At 42.7% G+C, this 24,384-nt stretch overlaps 1 long non-coding RNA gene across 1 annotated transcript; it reads left to right on the forward strand.

The window, feature by feature from the left end:
• Positions 1-1,854: 1,854 nt before the first annotated feature.
• LOC116584897 lies at positions 1,855-20,834 on the forward strand. Its single transcript, XR_004283370.1, has 3 exons — positions 1,855-1,865; positions 7,884-7,892; positions 20,717-20,834. It is a non-coding gene; the product is annotated as an uncharacterized LOC116584897 (long non-coding RNA).
• The last annotated feature ends 3,550 nt before the right edge of the window (positions 20,835-24,384 follow it).

Below are 24,384 nucleotides of genomic sequence, written 5' to 3' on the forward strand. Positions count from 1 at the left end.
AAAAGCTTTTCTCTCTACAAACCTGTGTGTTGTATCCTGGAAAACAAAATAATAAGTCCAAAATGTCTTAAACTATGGAAATGTTCAAATTATCTCTGATGGTGCCATCACAGATGGCATTTGTAATGTTACAAAGTGATTAAAAAGTCTATGAAGTAATATAGAAGTATGCTTCTGTTATTACAGGGATTGACTACAAACTCTCGATACAGTTCTTCAGCACCTCCTGTATCTCTGACCATTCATTGCAAATGGCAAGGGATCCCCTTAGAAGCAGGGGCTTTCTTCCCTGCTTCTGAATCCAGGCTGGCCTCATGACTTATGTCAGCAGCAACAAACTGTACCTACCTCTCACGCTTCTGTTCTCTTTCTGTCTCTCTCTCTTTCTCTGGAATCTTGCCACTACCACACAACCAAATCTAGCCTGGCCTCCTACAGGATGGCAGACCAAGTGTAAGGTAGCTGTGAACCCCCAAAGAGGTTAGATTACTCCTGATGACAGACCTATGGGTAAGTCCAGGTGCAAGCAGACCTGAAGAGCCTTCCAGCTAACCTCTGAACTCATTAGCAATCATAGACGGTTCTTATTTGAATCTGATGAGTCTTGGGGTGGCAATAGATAACTGCTAGAGATATAATGTCATATAAAAGGAAAAAAAATCCACAGAATATCAAATTTTTCAACTAACATGAAATACTTATAAAATAATTATGACAAAAAAAAGGAAAATGGTACACAAGAAAATTTAATGAATGGTTGTTTTAGGGCAGCAAACTCACTGAAATATTGATATATTTTTCTTTATCTTTCTACCTTTGAGCATTTCCAAATTTTTTCTGATGAGAATGTACAACTTTCATGTTGGCATGTTGTAAAAATGGTTCACTTAAAACTAACTACTCAGAAGTCTTATGTGTAGTTGGCATCTGTTGGATACTCTAGAAACAAGACCTGTCCAAGGGAAAGTATAAGTGTTTTGAAAATCATAAAATATCATAGGACCTATAAGGTGTTATGGTTTTGTATAATGTTATATACTTTCAGAATTGTCAAGTACTCTAAGATGATACAGCTCCTTCTGTTCTAAAATTGGTGGGGTTTTTACATTTTTTTACTTTGAAGAAAGAATGTAAATATTTACCCTAAAGAACTAGCAGAGCAACAACCTGAAAATTTGAGCCAACTTCCTTATCACTAATACAATAGCAATAATGAAAACATTTCCTCCCCATAGCATATAGCAACCTCTCACGCTCAATAAAGCTGGGCTTTCATCTCCAGTGGTAGCTTTGGAAATGCAGCAAGTATGGAGCAATCCTTGAACTGTTTACAGAGACAGTAAAATGAGGAACATATCCTCTCGGGGTAAAAGCTGTCTTATGATGTATAAAGAAAGTCACCGTTTCAAAGTACAGCTAAAATGGGAATGGAGACTTTGTAGTTCTCCAGCAACTTTTATCCAAGCATCTGAAAGCATTTTATTGACATACACCTTTAATCTATACAACCTCCAGAGGGTAAGTAGCAAGTTTCACCATTCCTATTTTATAGGTGGAAAACCGAGGCTGAAAGATGGTCAGAAAAGGGTATGTATTAGTTAAATGTCTTTGGTTGTAAGCAATAGAAAGCAATTGTCCAATATAAGGGAAAAAAATGTGTGTCTATGTGTATGTTACATCTACCTGTATACATAGAGATGTGATACGGCTAAACACACAATGAAGAAAGGAAAGTGGGCAGTTCCAGGGCCTTGAAGCTCCAAGAACAAAAGGAAAGTCTCTTCAAAGTGCTGGAGTCTAGATGAAGGAGGTGCAGACACATCTCATCACCATGTCACTCCATTCAAAAGCAAATTTTAGAGAGAGTTATCTGGCCAACCCTATGAGTCTACACAGCATGGCTGAGGAGTAATTCCCCAAAGAAAAATCAAGGGGCACCTGGGTGATTCAGCTCATTGGGTGACTGCCTTTGGCTCAGGTCATGATCCCAGGACCCTGGGATCGAGCCCCACATCGGGCTCCCTGTTGAGTGGGCAGCCTGCTTCTCCCTCTCCCTCTGCTGCTCTACCTGCTTGTGCACTCTCGCTCTCTCTGTCAAATAAATAAATAAAATATTTTTTAAAAATCAAAAGAAAGAAAATGGATGTTGGACAAACAAACAAACAAAAACTACTTACACATCCATTATACAGTGGATAGAAAGAAAAGAAAAGCTCTTATAGATTTCTGCCCACCCATCACTCTGCTCTTCTTGGAATCAACTAGAAGCTTCTGGAAGTCAAGGAGGGGCATTCTTGAGCCCAACCCATGGCCTGCCACAGAGTTATGATCAATAAGAGGACAGTGAATAGCTGAATGAACACATGAGCCATTTGGTGTCTGTGCCATCCCTGACCAAATATTGAGTAGTGACATTTGTTTCCCACTTCTCTCCCACCCATTTCCACACACTTTAACAACTCACATCATTTTCTGTTTCCAGGCTCCTTCCCAGTGCTTTCTGATCCACCCCCCACCCCCTACAGTTGTTTATTCTCAGAGATGTGTTCAATATTTCCCATCCAGCAGCAGTTATATCTTCAAGCCTGATGCCTCTTCTGCTTCAGTTTTCTTACTTGTCAAAAGAAAAAAATAATAGTAATTCTATCTCATAGGGTTGTTAAGACGATTAACAGAGTATTTGTAAAGCGTTTAGATAGTCCTAACACATAGTAGCCACTGTTAGCTGCCATCATCATCATCATCATCATCACCATCATCATCATCTTACCATTATTATGGAACACTGCATATTTAATATCAGTAACTCCCATTATTGCAGGTTACCCCTAGTGTACCCAATGTTACTGTTATTGTTCTTGTTTAATAAATAAAGAAGCAAAACTCAGAGAATCCATTGTTATCACCCAAGACCTATCACTATTACGTAGCATATTTTACTTCTTGTCTCTGAAGCCTGTCTTCTTTCTACTACATCATGTGGCTCCCCAAAAGAAAAGGCAAACAGCTTATTCAAAAAGTGTGAGTTTGCTATGGTGGGATTCCAGACACTAAGGAAATGTCCCTTTGGTGACCCATAGTTCACCTTGGATAGGAAACTTTTCCTTATTTGTGGGGATGATCCATCTATGAGAGACCAACCATTTGCCTTCCGCAAATTTTGAGCTCCTTGAGAGCACAAAGCATAGCTCCTGGCCCCTGGCGAGGACTAACACACATGTACTCAAGTAAAGACACTCTATAGGAGAAATACATGTGACATTGTTTAGAGTGTTTATATGGTTTAGATCTTCTGGAGAATCCGTTCTTCTGTTCATCTCCCTGTCTGCCATTTCTTTTTGTCTCTTCCCTGCCTTAGTGAAGGAACCCATATTAATTTGACTTTGTATATGTTAACCTTTCCTACTCTTCCTCTCCCTAATCTGGTCTTTTCTCTGAGCCCAGCTTGCCATTCAGAAGGCCACTTACATATTCCATGAGCTATACATACTCAACATGCCTAAAACCGTATTTGCCATCTCCACTCACTTCCATCCCTCCGCCCACTTCCACACCTCCTGTAACTCTGGGTCTTTCCAGAATGCATCATCAACCAGACCAGAAACCCCAGAGTCACCTCCTTCCTCTTTCTCATCCTTCCTCCCCAGTCCACACTTCCAGGCCTGGCAGCTCTGACTCTATAAGGATTCTTATACCATCTCTCTAATCTCTATTTCTACCCCTCTAAAATCCTCTGTAGCAAGGGTGAATGCAACAGTCTTTGTTTGGTGTCCTTTAAGTCAATTTTTCTGCTGATCCAAAGAGATGCTTTAGAGCAGAGATGGACTAGTTGTTCACCAAACTGGTATCCCTTCCTCCAGGGCAAAACCTTGGTCACACCTGCCAGGCTGCCTTGTTGTGAGCTGCTGAGATGCGACTGAGCTAACTGGGTGCTGAAGAGTGAGATATGGACGGGAGTGATGCCTGGCCTAATCCTTAAAAACTTTCTGCAAAAACCTTCTCAGCTTCCTTCCTCAGTCTGCTGGGAATGATGTTAATGGCTTGGAAGCCATCATTAATGGCTTTGGGACACTTCTGTTAAGAAGGGCAGATTCAGTGTCAACCTGAGACCCTTAGCAGACTCCTTACTGCCACCAATTGGCTTACACACTTCTGAGAAATAGTCTTGTATTGTATTAAACCACTGAGGTTTTAGGATTTATCTGTAATAGAACACAGCACTGCATTAATTAATCTATCTTTCTAAAGCTGAAATGTGACCTGCTTAAAACCCTCTGTGATTTCTGCTCATCATCCTTGGGATCTAGTACAGGGTTATCTGACTCAGGACCTGTCAACTTTCTAATCTCATCTTTCACCATTAAGCTCACACATCTCATCTTCCAGCAACATCCAACTATATATAGATCTCCTCATAATGAGGATAGTTCACTCACATTTCCGTCTCTTTCTGTCACCCTGATGCCTGGAATACCCTCCTTATTTTTTATCACAAATTTAGTTCATTTTTACCTCAGAGGATCAGTTCAAATACCATACACTCCAGAAAACCTTCCTTGCTCCTTTAGCCTAGGATAAGCCTTCCTCACGTCAGTGCTTCTCTCTTCCTCAACTTAGACCAAGTTATAGTGAAATCCCCGATTGTGTGGCCATCTAGTCTACTCCATAGACTGTAAGTGAACACCATGAAAAAGGGCCATGGTTTAATCCACCATGATATTCCTAGCCCCAAACCTAAAGCCAGAGTTCCATATATGCCTACTGGACTGGATCGTTCCAGCTGATTCATTTGCAAGACTAGTGGTTCAATTTCTTTGTTCATGAGGATTCTTTGTGATGCAAAAATATCCCCATAAAAACCCTTACTTTTCAAAGAAATTCAACCTCAGTCATCCCCACACCTTCAATCATTCCCTTTCATTTGGATAATGAGCTTAGTAGACCCAAGAAAATGGTGGGCAGAGAGTGGGCTGGTAAGGAGACCACAGCTTCATTTCCAATCTCTAATGCTACTATTTGTAACTCCTTGACCAACTATCATAGACCCACCAGAAAGTGGTGGTTGTGCAAATAGCCACTCTCCCTCTATACCACCCCAATCACAAGGAATATTGCCAGGGCTCCTGAGACCACTGCTCTTAATGTTCAGGCCTCAGATCACCATGAAGGCCATCAACTGTCTTTTAGTTGGAGCAACTCACTGAACATTCCCACAACTCTGGCCTTGACAATATCTGAGAAGACAAAACCATCACATTGATTGGGCTTCCACTCTCTTCGAACCTTGAAGAAGTCCTTCTCCACTTTAGACTATATTTCAATGGGTCTGTACCTTCAACTAAATTTCATGACACTGAGTTAAAGAAGGGCATACCCACTTTATTATTTTTTAGCCCTGAAGCCCAAAAAAAACTATTTATTACCTTCATTAAGGGTAAAGAAAATTCAGATCTTCAATAACACAGAAAGGGACATCTTTCCTTCATTTCTAATGAAATCTACAGTGGCATAAAAAGAAACACAGGTAACTTTCTCCATCATCCTACTATGTGATATCACCCATCATTTCTAACACCTACTATTGTGGTTTGTGCAGAGTCTTGTCCTTTGAAAAGCCTACTGCAATGTTGAGAAGATAGATGATTAAGTAGAAAAGCAGAGTACAAGGAAGTACAGGGAGGACTGGGCTACCAGGAAGCCCAGGGTGCATGAGGAATACACAGAGCAGATGCCTAGCTCAGCCTGGGAAATCAGAAGAGGCAACAGCAGAACTGAACCTTAGAGACCAAGAGAAGTGGGTCAGATGAAGCAGGAAGGCAGAGGGGGAAAGAAGGTGTGTGTGTGTGTATGCGTTTTCCATTCCATTTAAACCATAAAAATATTCTTCCTCTTGTTAAATAGATGTTAAAGGGAAGTTATTAAAGATCCTAAGCATGAGAGTGACATGACAATGGGGCAGGCTGGAGGGATGCCAAACCAGAGGCTGGAGGACTGGTTCTGAGGCTCATTCTCTGCTTCCCTCCAGGATGAGCTGTCTGCTAATTATAACCTGTCTGTGAAGCCACAGGGCCAATGGCCTGTAATGAGCCAGCACTAAGGTAGTCCCTGCTTCTGCTGGTACTCCTAATAAGCTGCACTTGACACAGGACTTGGTTTCCAGTCTCTAATCCTCCAACACCCAGAAAACACCTGTGATCTCAGCCCTAGAACATCTGTGACCTGACCTCTGATCCAGGAGTGTTCCTTTGACTGACTGAGGATTCGCTCAGGGTGGGACAAAGAGGGAGCAATTAGCTAAAAAGGAAAAACCCATAGAGGCATGGAGCTCTCCTTGGCTAAAGGAGAAGGCGTGTGCCAACCACAATGGTGTGGCTTAAAGAAGTATGATGCTCCTTGACCTTGAAGTATTGGACTTAAATTTATAGTTCTTTCGAGACTGTCAGAAGCCAGAATGATTCATAACCCTGTTTGGCCCCAGGGCGAGGGACTGGTGATAGGTATGAGTCACAATGGCATGAAGGACCCGCTTAGCTTGGGGATTGAGAAAGCCATGTAGCAGATGACAATGACAATGGTTGATAGTGATGGGGCCTTCTGGTTTCCTTTAAGACTGGAGCTAACCAGGGATCACAAAAGAAACTATATGATGGCTTCTAATTGATACTAGATAATCAGAGGAGAAAAGAAAAACACAGGTCAGGAACAGAGCTAGACCATGTGAATCAGAACTGCAGGTCTTTTTTTAGAAAAGTTAATAAAAGAAATATCTTGTTTTTGTCCTTCCTCCAAAAAAATGCAGCTTGGTGGCACCATGCACTGCAGGAAGAGTTGGAGTGGTCCTTGGGACCGGATAAGTCTGTATCGGACTCCTGCCTGCCACTCCTTACCCTCATAATTTTACAGACAATTTTCCAAATCTCTCCAAGACTTAGCTTCCTTGTCTGTCAAATGAATTTAAGCAGAAGTAATAGCACCCATCACTGCTGAACAAGTAATGGGCTTGAGCAGGCAATGGACCAGGTGTCTTACTTACATCCTCTCAAATAATCTTCATCTCTGTTTTATAATAATACATTCATTTTCGGGTTGCCAGGAGGATTAAGTGAGATAATGCAGGAGCAGGGTCTAGCCTCACTGCCTAGCACAACATAGGGATGAATAGGTCCTGTTTTCCTTTTACTCTCTAATGAAGCTTGTCTGACTATCTTGAGCCCTAAATTTTCCCTGGACATATTTGCTTGAGTTTAGTTAAATCTGTACATGTCCCCCTTGGGGGGAAAAAAATCCCTTTTATTTTGATCACTATTATACTGACTTGTTTGATGTGCATTTTTTTTTTCCACCGTCATTCACTTCACACACACCAGCCTAACTGATTCTGATTTGTAACATGTGATGTCTTAGAACTAGCCCAGGACATAATAGTGTAAAGCCAATCTGCTTCAGCAACAAAGAAATTGGGAATAACATTATGTTTACTTTACCTATTCCTCTGAGACCTTGAGGTTGAAAGGAGACAGCCTGTCTGGCTTTGCTAAACTGACCTTCGAGTTGTACAGATCAAGTCCATTCGGTGGAAGCCACCCTTAAATCTGGATTCTAGCGAACAGGAGAGTGGGAGGGGGGAAGAGGGGAGAAGCTTCTTCTTCTCATTGGAAGTGGGGACTCCTTAGGTAAGTCTTGTTCCTCACAGGAGATAAGATTATATAATACTTAAAGGCTTCAGCTCCCAAAGGCAAGAATTATGGCCTTGTTCTTGCTGAATTCTCCCTGAGTATAGAAATTGCTTCACAATTAATTAGCTGACAAATGGAGGCAGGAACAGGAAAGAGGACTGAATTTCAACTAAAGACCAGAACTGCTGACTTCTGTCTGCCCTGGAGTAGAGAGATGTCAGAAGAGCACTGGCTTCAAAATCAGACAGCCCTTGGGTGAAATCCAAGCTCTATCACTGACTGACCTTGGACAAGGCACATTACCTCTTGGAGCCTACATTCCCTCACCTTTTTTTTTTTTTTTTAACTTTTATTTAAATTCCAGCTAGTTAACCTACAGTGTACGGTGTAGTATGAGTTTTGAGTGTGCAACATAGTGATTCAACACTTCCATGTATCAGCCGGTACTCATCACAAGTGCCCTCCTTAAACCCCTTCACCTATTTCCCCCACCCCCCACCCCCCACCCGCCTCCCCTCTGGTAACCAGCAGTGAGTTCTCAAGAGTTAACCGTTGGGTTTGGGTGCCTGGGTGGCTCAATTGGTTAAGTGACTGCCTTTGGCTTGGGTCATGATCCTGGAGTCCCAGGATTGAGTCCCACATCGGGCTCCCTGATCAGCAGGGAGTCTGCTTCTCTCGCTGACCTCTCTCCTTTCATGCTCCCTCTCTTTCTCAAATAAATAAATAAAATCTTTAACAACAACAACAAAAGAGTTAAGAGTCAATTTCTTGGTTTGCCTCTCTCTCTCCCTGTTTTTGTCCCTTTGCTCATTTGTTTTGTTTCTTAATTTCCACATATGAGTGAAATCATGTGGTATTTTTCTTTCTCTGACTGACTTATTTCACTTAATATAATACTCTCTAGCCCCACCCATGTCATGGCAAATGGCAAGATTTCAGTTTTATATGACTGAGGAATATTCCAACATCCCATTATACATATGCATGCCACATCAACCTTTTTTCCTCTTAGATCTAGGGTTAGAGTCCGTGTTAGGGCTAAGGTTAGGGTATGTGTCTGATATGCTGAAGTTCAGAGACCTCTCCAGAGAATAAAACCTTAGACTTTTGCTGGGGTGAAAACAGACATGGCAGCATCATTTCCTCAACTTTGTACTGGGATATCAATTTGTGTTATACAGGACTATGTCATCTGTGTGTAATTTTCTCTCTCCCTCCCTCAATCCATCTGTGGATAGATAAGACCCTGTAAGAAATTTCATTCCCTCACTGAAGAAGAAGTCTATTTCTCTCCATCATCATCATCTTCTTCATCATCATAGTCATCTTCTTCACCTTCACCTCATCCTGTGTTCATTTGGGTAGCACTTTACAGAGTGCTATGCCTGTTCACATGCTCCCTCAGGCAAAGTCTGATGATGGTCAGCTTAGGGAGACAGGATAGGACAGTGGTTAAGAACTCGACCTCCTGAACCAGAGAACCTGTACTTGTCTCTTGGTTCTGCAAAGAATTAGTTTTTTGACCTAGGAAATTAGTAAAGTTTTTTTCTGCCTCCGTGGCCCCATGTGAAAAATAAGGACACCAATAACATTTACCTCTTACAGTTGTTAATTGTTGATATAAGTTAAGTACTTAGAATGGTCTCTGACTCATAATAAATTCTCACTGAATCTTATTTCACTTTGCTATTGTTGAACTCATTTTACAGAAGACCAAACAGGTTTGCAGAAGTTGTGACTTGCCCAAAGTCACAGAGTTGCCTCAGCAGTGATCTCTTCCTGGTCCACCATATTGCAAAGGAATTGGAGAAGGAGGGGCAGGCTCACTGTGAGGCCTGTGAACAGCTTTGGGAAGCCGAACCACATACAGACCTTAGATGGGATTGTTTTTGAGTTCCTGGAACACAGAACTCATCTTAATCCATTCCATATTCCCAGTGCAGCAAGTCTGGGCCAAAGTAACCACTAAGGGAATATTTGCAGAAACAACTGATAAAGAAATCGATGAGAAAAACTGGGGATGAGAAAAATAACAGTATCAAGACTTCCGAACCATGATGAATGAGCCAGGTCCAGACAGTGGGGGTAATCCAGATTTCTAGGGAAAGAGGCAGGCAGCCCTGACCCCAAGAAAATGCCACTCAGTTGCAATGTCTTCAAAAGGGAAGGAGATGCCATTCTTGGTTTTGGAAAATGGGTCCATTATGGGATACGTCCAGGAAGAGGGAAATATATGGCCAGACTTATGGCTCTCTACAAGGCCTCAGCTTTGAATAATCCTCCCTACACACACTTTCACTCAAGCCTAGATATGGCTTGTTAGAAACTGAGCAGAAGTCAAATGGTTGATTAAGAAGAGCCAAAGTTGCCCTAGTGAGAAGAGTCTTTCATGAAAACACCTAACTTCTCTTCTCATGCTAATAATAATCACATCTGTGCTTCATAAGGCATTTTCCTGTGTGTGATCCCACTGGAACCCCTCAAGGCTGCTTCAAAGCAGGAAAGGCATCATCTATTATCCCCATTTCACAGATGTGAACACTAAGGAGCAGAGAGCACTAGACATGCCCAAGGTCATGCAGGGAGTTAGGATCAGAAGTAGGCCCTGACATAAGAATGAAATCCCCACCCTGGCCTCCTCACTCAATTCACCTAGGTTCTGGATATACATACAGCAAATCCCATAAGCTGGTTCCCTCCTCTAACCTCATACCCCACCTTCCCATCTTAGGTGTAAGGATCAGGGAGGGACACGGGTCTCTGAGTCTCTCAGGGTTGGCGGAGGTCTTGCTACCACCACAGCTGTCATGGCCCTTCATAAGCCTTTGGGCCATCTGAGTCACTGAAGTGATCACAGAAGGATGAACTCTGGTAACTGCTTAGATTCAAATCCACATAGGCCCATACTGATTGTATGGCCTTGGGCAAGTTACTCAATCTCTCAGGGGTTCCATTCAGGTTTTATAATAGAGAAAATCAGAGGAGATTTTAGCTCTCTTTAAAGATTTCTCTGAACAACTGAAACTTTCCATGATGGATCAGCCTTCCCTGTCAGGTAATAAGCTCCCCACCACCAGAAGTTTATAAGCAGACTGGTACACACAAGCATCTACTCTTGGGAAGGATGCTATAAGAATGAAGCAACTATTACAAGATATGATATGTGGGCACGCCCACTCATTCCCACACTACCAACTACATCAGAATTATCCAAGGGACGTTTGAAAAATGCAGGTCCGTGGGCACCTGGGTGGCTCAGTGAGTTAAAGCCTCTGTCTTCAGCTCAAGTCATGATCCCAGGACCCTGGGATCTGCTCAGCAGGGAGCCTGCTTCCTCCTCTCTCTCTGCCTGCCTCTGCCTACTTGTGATCTCTGTCTCTGTCAAATAAATAAATAAAATCTTGGAAAAAAAAAAAAGAAAGAAAGAAAAATGCAGGTCCCTTAGCTCCACCCCTGGGTATTCTGACTGCAAACATGTCAGATATAGCTCAGAAACCTGGATTTGTCTTACAAGTATTCAGGTATGTCCGTTTGCTAGGGCTGCCATAACAAAGTAACACAAACTGTATGGGTTAACCGAAAAGAAACTCATTGTCTCCCATTTCTGGACCCCAGAAATCTGAGATGGAGGTATTAGTAAGGTTGGTTTCTACTGAGGGTGTTAGGGTGAATCTTCATGGCTTTCTCTGAACTTCTAATGGTTTACTGACAATATTTGTCATGCCTTTTCTTATAGATGTATCACTCCAGTCTCTGCCTTCATCATTGCACAGCATTATGCCTGTATGCATGTCTGCCTCTGTGTCCAAATGCCCCCTTTTTATAAGTCGTATTAGATTAATGCCCACCCTAATGACACTGATCATGTGCAAAGACCCTATCTCCAAACAAATTCTCAGTCACAGGTACTGGGGGTTGGACTTTCAACATCTTTTTCCAGGACAAAATTCAACCCATAACTCCAGGTGATTCTAATGCACAGCCAGGGGTAAGAACCAGTGGACCACAGCTTTTCAAATGGCCTGTGCATATAACCCCTTGGGAATCCTGACCTGCAACAGCTTCTGATTCAGTGGAGCTGGAGAACCTGAGATTCTGCTTTTTGAACAGGAGTTACTGTGTTCCAGATCCAAGGACTGGTGCTTTTGGTGAGGTCACTCCCAGCACAAGATTCCCAGGAAATCCACAAAGGATTACCAAGTAAATAGAAGCTCTTTTTTTCATTTCTCTTGTGATAAGGATTGCTTTCTTCTTCTTTTCCAATCTCGAAGTAAGTGCACAGGAAAGACCTGCCCCTATAACTCTATGTTCTTCATGACTGTTGGGAGGGAGTAGCCTGATAGGAGCACGCATCCTAGGGTAGGAAGAAAGGATGGGGCTGTCAAATTCTGGAAAAAGTTTTCCTCATTCCCATGACTCCTCCCACCATTTAATTTTACAAATCCGGGGTTATTTTGTGGTTGGAGTTGAGTTGTTTTGTACCATCCCCAGCCCTTAGCCCCACCCACTGTCTCAACACCACCATCTGTTAAATACAACTTCCAAGGATTGGCAAACTCCGCAGGCAGTGTTTGCAGGCTGTTAAATACAGCCTGAGCCCGGCGCTGGGTGCACCTTGCTCCCATGAACGGACTGCGGCCTGGTCGCCCGCGCTGGTTGGCCTAGCGGAACCAGAGACTCCGGAGCCAGTGTGGCCAACCCTCGGCCACCAGAAGCCCACCCTCCGCACTGGTGTCAAGCCTGAGGCGGGCCTGGGAAAGTGCGCCCCGCCCCGCACGCGCGGCCCCGCCCACCCCGGGGTGAGCGCATCCCATCCTGGTGGGACAAGCCTGGCCGGGCACAAAGGCGACAGCTGCGCGCCAGGGCCAAAGAGGCCACATCCAGAGGGGCAGCCGCCTGCGCCTTGCAGCAGCCTTAATTTATTTATAGATGCGTTGGCTCTTTATGTGGCCTAGTTAAGGACGCCTTTCCATAAATACATAGAAACGGATGTTATTCTAGAACCCACCAATAATAGACACAGCTGTAGAGATTGTTGCTGGATTAACAGCCCCACCTCCCTCTCTGCACCCCCTTTCACCAAAATAGAAAATAAAGTTTAAAATGCACGTGGGATTCTTTTTTTTTTTTTTTTAAGTGTTTGCATGCAAGAGGGAAATTCTGTTAACAACGAGATGTTTCTTTGAGAGCAAAAACAAAATTTCTTAGGAAACAGAAAATCAGGAGCTAAGGCTACATCTTTACCAAACCAAAGACACAGCTCTCACCTTCCCCTCCCAGGACTGTGATATCTGGGTTCTGTGCTTTCATCCTTAACCCTGAACATCTGTTTAACCCAAACATAATCCTCTTGTTCCAGAGGCCACACACGGTTTATTTCTTTGCAAAAATATGATTTGCCAAATACAATTCTGGTCATTTCCTATGCGCTTCATTGTTGGGGGCGCTGGCCCAGTCAGGGATCTTTGGAGTCAAGGGGCCCAGAAAGAATGAAATCATTACAGAGCTGTGGAGGAGTCCTCAGCCCTTATGCCTTTGTGATTTCTCCCAGTTCCTTCTACAGACCCGTAATTCTATTACCCAGCTGTAATTTGGCTCTGTGTCTCTCCAGCATTCTTTGCTTTCTTCAGCCCCTTTTCTTTTTAATCGATTGATTCATCTGTAATTGGATTTTCTCTGGCTCTTACCAGCTATTAAAAGTAACTGTGTGTGTATATGTGGGTGAGTGTGCTTTCTAACTAGGCCACACTTTCGAATGCCCTGCAATCCTGAATCGTTTTGGGGTTTCTTAGTATGAATTCAATTCCCCCAGTTTCTTTTGATGCATCTGGGAGTAGCAGAGAACACAAGGTTTGGAAGCTGATGAAACCATACCGTGTTTTGTTTAGTTTTGTGTAAGGCTGACATTTATTGAGCTTATACTATGTGCCAGACATTCTCTGAAGCACTTTACAAGCATTAATAACTCTTGCCACATCCTTTTAGGGTAGTTCCTGTCATTACTCCATTTTGGAGTAATAGAGACAGGAGGAGGTTAAGGAACAGGCCCAAGGCTACGCAATGAGCTAATGGCGGAACTCTTGACCATGATGCAACTTTCCTCAATTCTGTCGCATCATATATGTCTGGATTTTGGCATGGCTTCTTTTTTACTGTCTCACTCTCCACCTCTGTAGAATGAGTAAGAGTCGGTATCCCTTGCAAGACAATTTTCAGAACGTACTGAGAATACAGTGCCTGAGGAGCTGGGGCTCAAACACGCAGTGGATCCCAGTAATTCCCGTGCTATGGATAAGACCAAGGACTAAATAAAGGAATCCGGTGAGCACGGACAGCGGGAATAGAGGCTTGGAGGCTTGCTTACTACACCATCATAGTCTCTGCTTTGGGAAAACAACCAGAAACCAAACAGATCATTTTGTAAAATTACTATAAAGATTCTGTTGCTGGCATGTGTTTCCTCTTTCTAGTCCTCTGTTTTCCCCAATGTAAAATAATGGGGTAGGTTTAGCTGAACACCACTGCCTCTTCTGTAAAGACCTCAGGGGACAGGCTCAGTGCTGTCATCTCAAGGCTGAACCAACTCTTCTTCCATGGCAATCTTAAAGCACATAAGCACACTTAACAGTTTCATTTCATACTTCATGCAATGGGGAAACTGAGCCACAGAGTGGTTAAGTAACTTGCCCATAGTGGCAAGGTAAGTGGCAGAACCAAGATCCAAACCACATTCTCTCCACTAAGGCACAGGACTCCCCTGGTTGTTTCTGAGAGTAGGATCTCAGGAAAGATCTGCAGAACTTGGCTTTGGCATTGAGACAGGGTGGGGCAGGGTGTGCAGGGAGTGAGTCAAGCTCTGGGAAGGGATAAATTACTGAGGGACAATGGACTGGCCAAACTGATTCCAGAATAACTTGTTGCTTGACCATCATTAGGTTGTGTAATACTTCCAACCTCCATTTTTTAAACAATCCTATGGATGATTTCACAAGTTGTTGAATGAAATAATGAATATGAAATACTTAGCACCGCCCCTGGTCCTCAAAGACGCACGACTTCCTAATTCATGGGAGTCATTATAATATTTATCATTATTGTTACTGGAATGAATTTTGAATTTTTAAATATGGTCTACATATACAAATGTATGTAAGGTTTTTAAAATATAGTTACCAAATTCCTTTTATATCAGATTAAGTTCTACTTTTTGAAATCAAATTTTAAAAATCCCTCCTAGAAACTGAGAATAGACTTGGTTCCAGCCCATGCTCTTCTGCCTGCCCTCTTTCTACAAGGTCCTAATGCTGCTCAGAGAGACACAAAACAAAATACAGCTTTGTCACTCTAGGAGGGGGAGTCAAGGAATCAGCCTCTGCTGTGAAACTGCGGAGTAATAGAATTTCACAACTTCCAAGGACTGGCAAACTCCGCAGGCAGTATTTGCAAAAGCAGTTTTGCAATGACCACACTCGGGAAATCCCCAAAGAAAGTTTATAAATTCGGCACATTTTGAGATTTAATTCTAAATTTTCCCAAAACCACATCATCCAAAAATGTAACACTCATTTTCAAATTAAAACAGTGTTTGTATATTACTTCTAACATAGCTCAGAAATATAATTTAATTGGACCGAAATTTCCAGAGTGATCATTACAGTATTGTCTGAAGTCATATGTAGTCATAAGCAATGTATAAATGCAATGGTGAGGAAGTGGTTCAATCACTTATGCCATCTCTACAGTACTAGTTACTACCAGCCAGGGGCTAGAGGAAGGAGGGCACAGGGAGTCACTGCAAACAAATAAGGAGAGTTCTTTTGGGGGTGATGGAAGTGTTCTTGAATCAGAAACAGTGAAAATTGTCCAAACTTGTCGCTAAAAACCACTGAATTAATTGTACACTTTAAAAGGGTGAATTTCATAGTATGTGAATTATCCCAATTAAAAAAAAAAAGGTAATAGAAAAAGATGAGTAGAATTCTTTCCTAATTGAGTCACTAATAGAAAATCTGGGAAAAAATTATGTTCTAGAACTATGCTTATTGACATAGATTAATAACTATACTTATAGATTAAGATTCAAAATATCAAGTCGGGAGGAAAAAAACATGTCCCAGGAGACCAGGTGACCTATTTTGATGAAAAAAATGATATATGTGTATATGTGTTTAGAGGGATGTAGAAGAATAGATATCCAAATGATTAACTGGTCATTTCTGGAATTATAGTGGTTTTATTTCCTTTTTGCCTCTCTGGGGATATATATATATATATATATATATATATATGTTTTCTTTTAATAAAGGAAGGGAAAAGAAGAAAACAATAATTCTGGGGGAAGGGGTAGGATAGATGACAGATGGAGACATTTTATTTTATGACTTCAACTAACCCAAAATGAAGAAGCTTCCAGGATGTTTTAGTTTCCGGTAAACCCCACAAGATGTGCTGTGTCAGAAAGCAGCCACCAGCTACCAGCAACACAATGGCAAACAACAAACAATGCTTCAGTGTTTCTTAGTTGACCGCCCTCCCCCATCTCTTTCATTTTGATTTACAAAATGCAGGGACTGTTCTCCTGATAGAAGTTCTAACCAAAGTCAACTTCACTTATCAGTTGCTTTTTTGATAAACATAACTAAATGTCATCTATTATCAAAGGGACTTTATTTGGCTTGTTATGAGTGATTTTTTTTTTTTAGTTGGTTGGTTCTATTTTACTGACATCACGTACACAGTCATACCTATTGAGAAGGAGAGGAGAAGAAAACTATTTTCAGAGTGCCAACCACGTGTCAGGTGATGTGTCAGGTGATGTGTCAGGTGTGTTTCAGACCATATTGTGTTGACAGTGATATTTACTTAACCCCAACAAAGGACCCACGAGGGGATTGGTGTGACCTGCTCTGTTGGAGGCAGAGAGAGGCGGGTTGACCAGCCTGAGGCTCCCCAGCTGGTGGGTGGCTAAGTAGGATCAGAATGCCTGTGTCTGACCCCCAAGACTCATGCTCCCCTCGACAAACCTCTCCTGCCCTTGGTCCCACAAGGTCCTTGTAGCCAAGTAATTATCAAACTGAAACACAGATTTCTGAAATGGCTTCTTTGAAATAAAATTGATCAGCTGCCAGACCACTCACTTACTAAATTGCTAGCGCTCAGCCCTGACCTTCGTCATTGAGGATGAAGTGTCTGCCTCCCCCAAATATGCACCCACTCCATGTGCTGTAAACATCATCTGGAGGGGGAAAGGAAGACAGGGGAGTGGAGCAAGCAAGCCTTTCTCTCTGCGCTACTCCACCCACCCAGGGCTCCCCTGGCCCCAGCCTGCAGTTGGTCCCATTATCGCTTCCACCCAGCTAATTATAGTCACTGATTACCTAACAGCAAGCCCCACTGTCACCTGCTTTGGCCTGACGGATTATGCCATCTGGGCCACGTGGCCAGGGTCTGAGAGCCACAAGAGGTCACAGAGAGGGGCAAATGGCTCTGAATGGGAAGAAATGTGTTTACAGCCCTGACAGCTGACTGGGCCATTAAAGGGGCTTTAGCTGTATGTTCCCAGCTGAAACCCTCTCTAGGGGCCTTGCTATTAGCTAAATGGGATGTGGCTGCATGGATCACTCTGATTCCAAATGTGGACATGCTAGGGGATGGATGCATGCTCTCCTAAAAAGGAAAAAAAAAAAGGGCTTAGAAACCAGGGGGCTCACAGTTGTTTGGGGTCCTTGTTAAAAGGGCATCAGCACATGCCTGCCAAGGCCATGCTTTGTTCCCGGCAGTATTCAATTACATGTTCCACTTCCTGTGTTCACGCACCTTAAATTAACGCGTCCATAAAACGCACTTTATGACATGAGAGAAACTCTGTAAGGCGACTTCCCTTTCATTAAGAACTTAGTGTCCTTCATAGCAGGGCATCTATCTCAAACTTGAATACTCTTGTGTATGACCTGGGAATCTTATCACAGGGCAGATTCCAAATCTGTGGATTGGGGTGAGGGGAGGAGCAGAGGAGTGCAGAGTCTGTATTCCTAAGTCTTGCCTAGAAGTTGATGCCACCAGTCCATGCACGATACTTTATGTAGCAAGGAACTAGTTAGTTATTGAATGACAGTAAATTACCCAATTAACATTGCACCAAAAAAACCCTATAAAATAGTATTTCCCAAACTGTAGCACAGAACACGACTCAGCTAAAGAGGCTGCCTCCACACCAACAGGTTCTCAGTGGAATAAGAATTCCACTTATTCCAGTGGTGAGAATCACTCCATACTCGGCATCCCCCTGGGAATGCCAATATATCATTAGCATATCGGAGCTGCGGAAGCCTGCAGTGATCTGTTCCACTTTAGATGTGAACAGTTTGCACTCTACTAAAAGTTTGGTGCTTTATGCCCTAGTTTTTGTTGCAACCCTCACTGAAGATTTTATATTATCCCGATTGCTTAACCTGTCCATAAATTTCTTGATTTGAAAAATGCCTCTCAGCCAGACAGTTATTCCCATGAAACCACACACGCACACGTGCGCGCACACACACACACACACACACACATACATGCAAGGAAGACTCTCAGACTGTGGAGTAATGCTTGTATGAGGTTCCATCATGAAATGAGGCATTGTGACACTTTGTTTCTTCTGCAGCTTCTGAGCCCAGTGACCACAGTTTACCTAGATTCCTCTACTCCCAGATTAATGAGGAAGAAATGGATGAGGAAAAACTAAAGGATAAGTCCCAGTGGACTTCTCCATGAGTCCATGAGGACTGCACAGGGAGGTGGTCTGGAGGCCAGATGACAAAGGCCAGCAGTCAGTGAAAATGGAGTTTCAAGACTGATTTGCTTAAGATTTAACTTAAAAAAAAAAAAGCAAAGTTTATCAAATACTTTCTAAAACATTTTTACTAACATCATAAAATGCTCACCATATAAAATTAAATAAAAAAATAGGGGCGCCTGGGTGGGTCAGTGGGTTAAAGCCTCTGTCTTCGGTTCATTTCATGATCCCGGGGTCCTGGGATCAAGCCCTGCATCGGAATCTCTGCTCCACAGGGAGCCTGCTTCCTCCTCTCTCTCTGCCTGCCTCTCTGCCTGCTTGTGATCTCTGTCTGTCAAATAAATAAATAAAATCTTTAAAATAAATAAATAAACAAACAAACAAACAAATAAATAAATAAAAGACACCAAAATGGAAGACACAGTGTAATCACAACTTGTATGTGTCTGTGAGTATAGCATGTATATGTAGGGCTGTATATGTATACACCCGCACGAGTGTGTGAGTATGTAACTACACACATGACTTTGAAAGAAAAGAGAGAATCGTGAAGAATGTTTGCTTTGGAGTCAAGCAACATTAGGTTCAAATTACAACTGATCCAAGTTTCTTAACCTTTGGTTTATATCTTCTGTGAGATGAAGCTGTCAATTCCCACCTCAGGTTTATGTCGAAATTAAATGAGATAATGTCTGCCAACCACTTAGCACATTGCTTGGCTCAAACACCAAATGGGAGTTATGATTGTATCAGTCACAAAATGGTAAAATATGGGGCACCTGGGTGGCTCAGTCGGTTAAGCATCTGCCTTCATCTCAGGTTATGATCCCAGGGTCCTGGAATTGAACCCCACATTGGCAGGACACCTGCTTCTCCCTCTCCCGTGTGTTCCCTCTCTCGATGTCTCTTTCTCCGTCAAATAAATAAATAAAATCTTAAAAAAAAAAAGGAAGAAAGAAAAATGGTGGAAGAAAACACACAAAATGTTAATAAGGGATCATCTCTGGGTGATGAGGTAGAAATGATTTTAACTTTCTTCTTTGTACATTTCTGAATTATCCAAAATTATTCAAAGAACAAACACCACCTTAAAATTTTAAAAAATTATATAATAAAACTTTATGAAGTAAAATGTTAACTGTAGCTCCCTCTGGTTGGCAAATGTGGCTTATTTTTATTTTCTTCTTTATACTTTCAGCATTTGAAATTGTCCACAGCCCAATAGTTTTAGCAATATTTGAATATGAAAGCCATGCCCACCCATTTTGAACATATTGGCAAAATGCAGAAAAATCCTGAAAAGAAAGAAAATATCACTTACAGTGTCATAATTTCTCCATCTTTGTTACTCTTCATTTAAATTTATAAAGTATAGATTCACATCTAAATGAATGGTCCCCTAGAATTGTTCAGTGCACAACATGGACAGCCATATTCAATAATCCTGAAATAGCATCCCTATACACTTCTGAATCCACTCCCCAGAAGTCATTAATATGAATTCTTCCAGTATATGTATACCTACATATATATGTATATATGTACACACATATATCTATACATCTATACATGATCATATGATTAGGTACAAATGTCTTTATGAGAAAATTCAAGAAAGTTTTTAGAGGCCACTTAAATGTAATAGATATATCAGGATACCTGGGTGGCTCAGTCGGTTGGGTGTCTGCCTTTGGCTCAGGTCGTGATGCTGGGGTCCTGGGATCAAGTCTCACGTCGGGCTCCTTGTTCAGCAGGGAGACTACTTATCCCTCTGCCTCTGCTGCTCCCCTTGCTTGTTCTCTCTCTCCCTCTCTCTCTCTCTCTCTGACAAATAAATAAATAAGATCTTTTTAAAAGATAATAATGAATCAATGTAATAGATATAATTAGTCCCCAAGATCAGTTCTAAGGATGTAGGCACCTTCTCCATGTGTGAACTCACTTGAGCAAATATGCTTTAAGCATCTATGCTATTCCATTTATACTATTTACTGTGGAAGCAAAAATGAAGAAGACACAGGCTCTCTGGTCTTAGCAAGCTTCTGGTCTATCATGGAATTGTTTATACAGTAGCCCCCATAACCAGAGGTTTCAGGTCCCCACAGTCAGCTGCTGCCAGGAAGCAGATGATCCTCCTGACATAATTAATGTAAGAAGAATAGTAACCCTACCACTACCTCACAGCACCTGCAAAACTTTCATTTCAACATGCATGGTATTTTATCATCTCACATCATCACAAGAAGGATGCTATTTTAAGACAGTGATCATATTCACATACCTTTTATTACAGTACATCATTATAATTGTTCTATTTTATTATTAGTTATTGTTAATTTCTTACTGTGCCTAATGTTTGAATTAAACTTGATCCTAGGTCTGTATGTATGGGAACAAATATAGTATATGTAGTGTTTGGTACCACCTGCAGTTTCAGACATCCACAGGGGATTTGGGGGTGTGTTCCCCACGGATGGGGCAAGTCCTGAATTAGAAGTGTGTGCTGTGTTGTGTGGCAAATACAACAGTGGGAACTGATCACAGGTCCAGAGGCAGTAAAGAAGAAATCACAAATCCCATCTTCAGCCAGGATTCTGGAAGACCTCCAGAGGAAAGATGCATCTCACCTGCATCTAGATGTCTATGGGCTCAGGCTCCTCTCACGCCCACACGTCCTCCAGTTCCCCAGCTTCCATCATGTCCAGGCAGGTTTCTAGTCCTGAGCTGGAATATGTTCCCACGCTTCCACTTCTGGGCAAACCCTACTCATCTTTCAAAACTTCAGGAGTTGCTTCCTGGAAGCCTTCCCTCACTACCCTGCATGGAGGACACGTCCCTTCTCTCTGCACATGTGTCTTTAAAATACATTTACCTAAATGGAGACTGGGAGTCAGCATTTTGCCCTATTTATCTTTCAGTGATGGGGAAGAACTGAATAGTACACCCAGTATGCAGCACCTGTTAAATGTCTTCTTCTTCAAAAACAACATAAAAAACAGTGCTAGAGTAATGCCACATCCAACCCATAACACACATGGCTCCTGATAGCAGAAAGAATACACATGGAGCATCTAGGTGGCTCAGAGGATTAAGCCTCTGCCTTTGGCACAGGTCATGATCCTGGGGTCCTGGGATGAAGCCTCACATCAGGCTCTCTGTTCAGTGGGATGCCTGCTTCCCCCTCTCTCTCTGCCTCTCTGCCTACTTGTGATCTCTCTCTGTTAAATAAATAAATAAAATCTTAAAAGGAAAAAAAAAGAACACACAAGTGCAGCCCCTGGGTGGCTCAGTCAGTTGAGCATCTGACTCGTGATTTTGGCTCAGGTCATGAGCTCAGGGTCGTGAGATCGAGCCCTGTGTCAGGCTCTGTGTTCAGTGGAGAGTCTGCTTGAGATGCTCTCTCTCCTTCTGCCCCTTCCCCTCACTCTCTCTCTAATAACAAATACATCTTTTACTTCTTCTTTTTTTTTTTTTAAGAGCATATAGCATAGAATACTGTTCCTCTGACCTGCATAATTAGAAAACAGGCTTCCTCTGGGAACACACAGTTCACTGGGCTACAACTTCACACATAGACAGGACCTTTGTGCTTTTTAAGGACAAAGTCCTCTAGGTTCAAGCCGCTCTGGACCAGCAAAGCAGAGGCTGGATTTCAGCCCTGACTCATTCAACTGCACATGCTCTCCTCCTTCAGCCTGCACCACTGCTTAGGGCAGCCCTACTGATCCATGGATAAACCAGATCTATGTCTTCCCAAGGAGCTGAAAGTCTGTTCAATTCAACAATCAAGTAAACCCACATTGGGAGTGGCTAAGTGAATGAAAGTTAAGAAAAGAAAAAATAGCTGCATTTTCCCAGATTCATTTGGTGAAGTCCTACTATGTGTTTGTTTTGTGCTGTCAGATCCACTTAGATCAAATCCTCCCATGGAAGATTCTAATTCCTTCTCTTCCTGGCTAAAGGCTATGGAAGCCCCTGACTTGTTTTTTGTTTTTTTTTTTAATTAATTTTTTATTTTTTATAAACATATATTTTTATCCCCAGGGGTACAGGTCTGTGAATCACCAGGTTTACACACTTCACAGCACTCACCAAAGCACATACCCTCCCCAATGTCCATAATCCCACCCCCTTCTCCCAAACCCCCTCCCCCCAGCAACCCTGGTTTTGAACAGGTGGAGTGTACTGGTACAAAGGACCTGAAGAGCAACGAGAGGGCTTTTTCTTTCAGGTGCTGTTATGAAAACAGACTCACCCCTGCTGTTGGCCAGGATGCTCATCAGATGCCCCTCTTTCTCCTCTCTGCTTTTAAGTAAAGCCTTTACTACACATGCACACCACTCTAAATCCAGTGGGAGCAGCGATTAGTGGCATGATCTTACCCCAGTGTTTTGTTGTTGTTGTTGTTGTTGTTGTTGTTGTTTTAAGATTTTATTCATTTATTTGACAGAGAGAGAGAGAGTAAGAGAGGGACCACAGCAGGAGGAGCAGCAGGCAGAGGGACAGGGAGAAGCAGGCTCTCTGCCAAGCAGAGAGCCCAGTGAGGGGCTCAATCCCAGGATGCCAAGATCATGACCCAAGCCAAAGAAACACGCTTAACCCATGAGCCACCCAGGTGCCCATGATCTTACCCCACTGTTACCCACAGCACTGTGTATATGGTAGGCACTCAAATGTCCTCAAAGAGTATTTCCATGCTATTAAAACTCTTGTTTGATTGTGTGGGTTCCATGAGCCAGTCATTGGGTATGACAAACAGAAAAAAGCCCAGGCAGAAAGCTGCCCCAGGAAGCTGCAAGAGATTCCCACTGCTATCCCACCAGTGGGGCAAGGCCTGGTCTGAGACCTGAGGTTCCTGAGCCTAACAGAGGGCTCTTTAAGTACCACAGATCCCTCTGGTCACCCAGGCACTGGGAAGTGCCTCTGAGGTCCCCAGACATCAGTTAACAGCAGAATCAGCAATGTCATTAAAATGCGAATTATAGCCCAAGGTGGCTTTAAATACCTGTGGGACCAGGCCTTTGCTTTAAAATTACACTGACCCTGCTCCTGTCCCAAGTCAGAATTTTTGTAAAAGTATCCTCACTGGGTGTTCCTTCTCCCCAGTCACCCACCCCAAATTTTGTATTTTTTTTCTCCCACAAAGAACATGGAATCAGACCAGCTCTTTGCTGGAAGGTGATCAGTGTCTCTCAGACCATCCTCCAGATGCTTCTCAGCCTGGCTTTGGAGAGCCTCTTGTAACTGACCTCCCCCCAACATTCCCAGCCCTTTGCACATTCTTCCAACAGGCCTCCCCCCAGATTCTTTTCCTCCACCAGAGCCAGAGGGAGGCTTTTTCTCCCCTGCTGACATACCTGAGGCCTTCCCTTCTGCCAACCCTACTCTAGTGATGCCCTTACTCAGAACAGGCTCTCCTCTCTCTAGGTGCAATCTTTTTTTATCCTCTGAAATGTAACAGTGAAGCCTTCTTGGACGCTTGAAATTAAAATTGCTGTGCTGTTTCTGACTTCCTACAGCACCTTTGAAATTTACTTTGGATAGGACACTTAGCAGATCTCTCTTCAGCAGACACTCATCTCTCTGGGCACAATCACATCTCAGGGAGATACAAGATCTTTCCGCCTAAGAACCACATCTTTGACAAAACATGGTAGGCAAAATCTCAGACCCCGGAGTCACAGACCTAATTCTAACCCTTTAACTGCCTTTTATTGTCCGGCCTGGAGCTAATTTCCTTTCCTTTCCAGGTCTCAGTTTTCTTATCTGCAAAAGGGGCATAATAATAACTATGATATGGGGTTACTATGGAGTTTATTAAGAATGCCCTTCAACGGACGAATGGATAAGGAAGATGTGGTCCATATACACTATGGAGTATTATGCCTCCATCAGAAAGGATGAATACCCAACTTTTGTAGCAACATG

Source organism: Mustela erminea, chromosome 2 (genome assembly GCF_009829155.1).
Source record: "Mustela erminea isolate mMusErm1 chromosome 2, mMusErm1.Pri, whole genome shotgun sequence".
Taxonomy (NCBI): domain Eukaryota; kingdom Metazoa; phylum Chordata; class Mammalia; order Carnivora; family Mustelidae; genus Mustela; species Mustela erminea.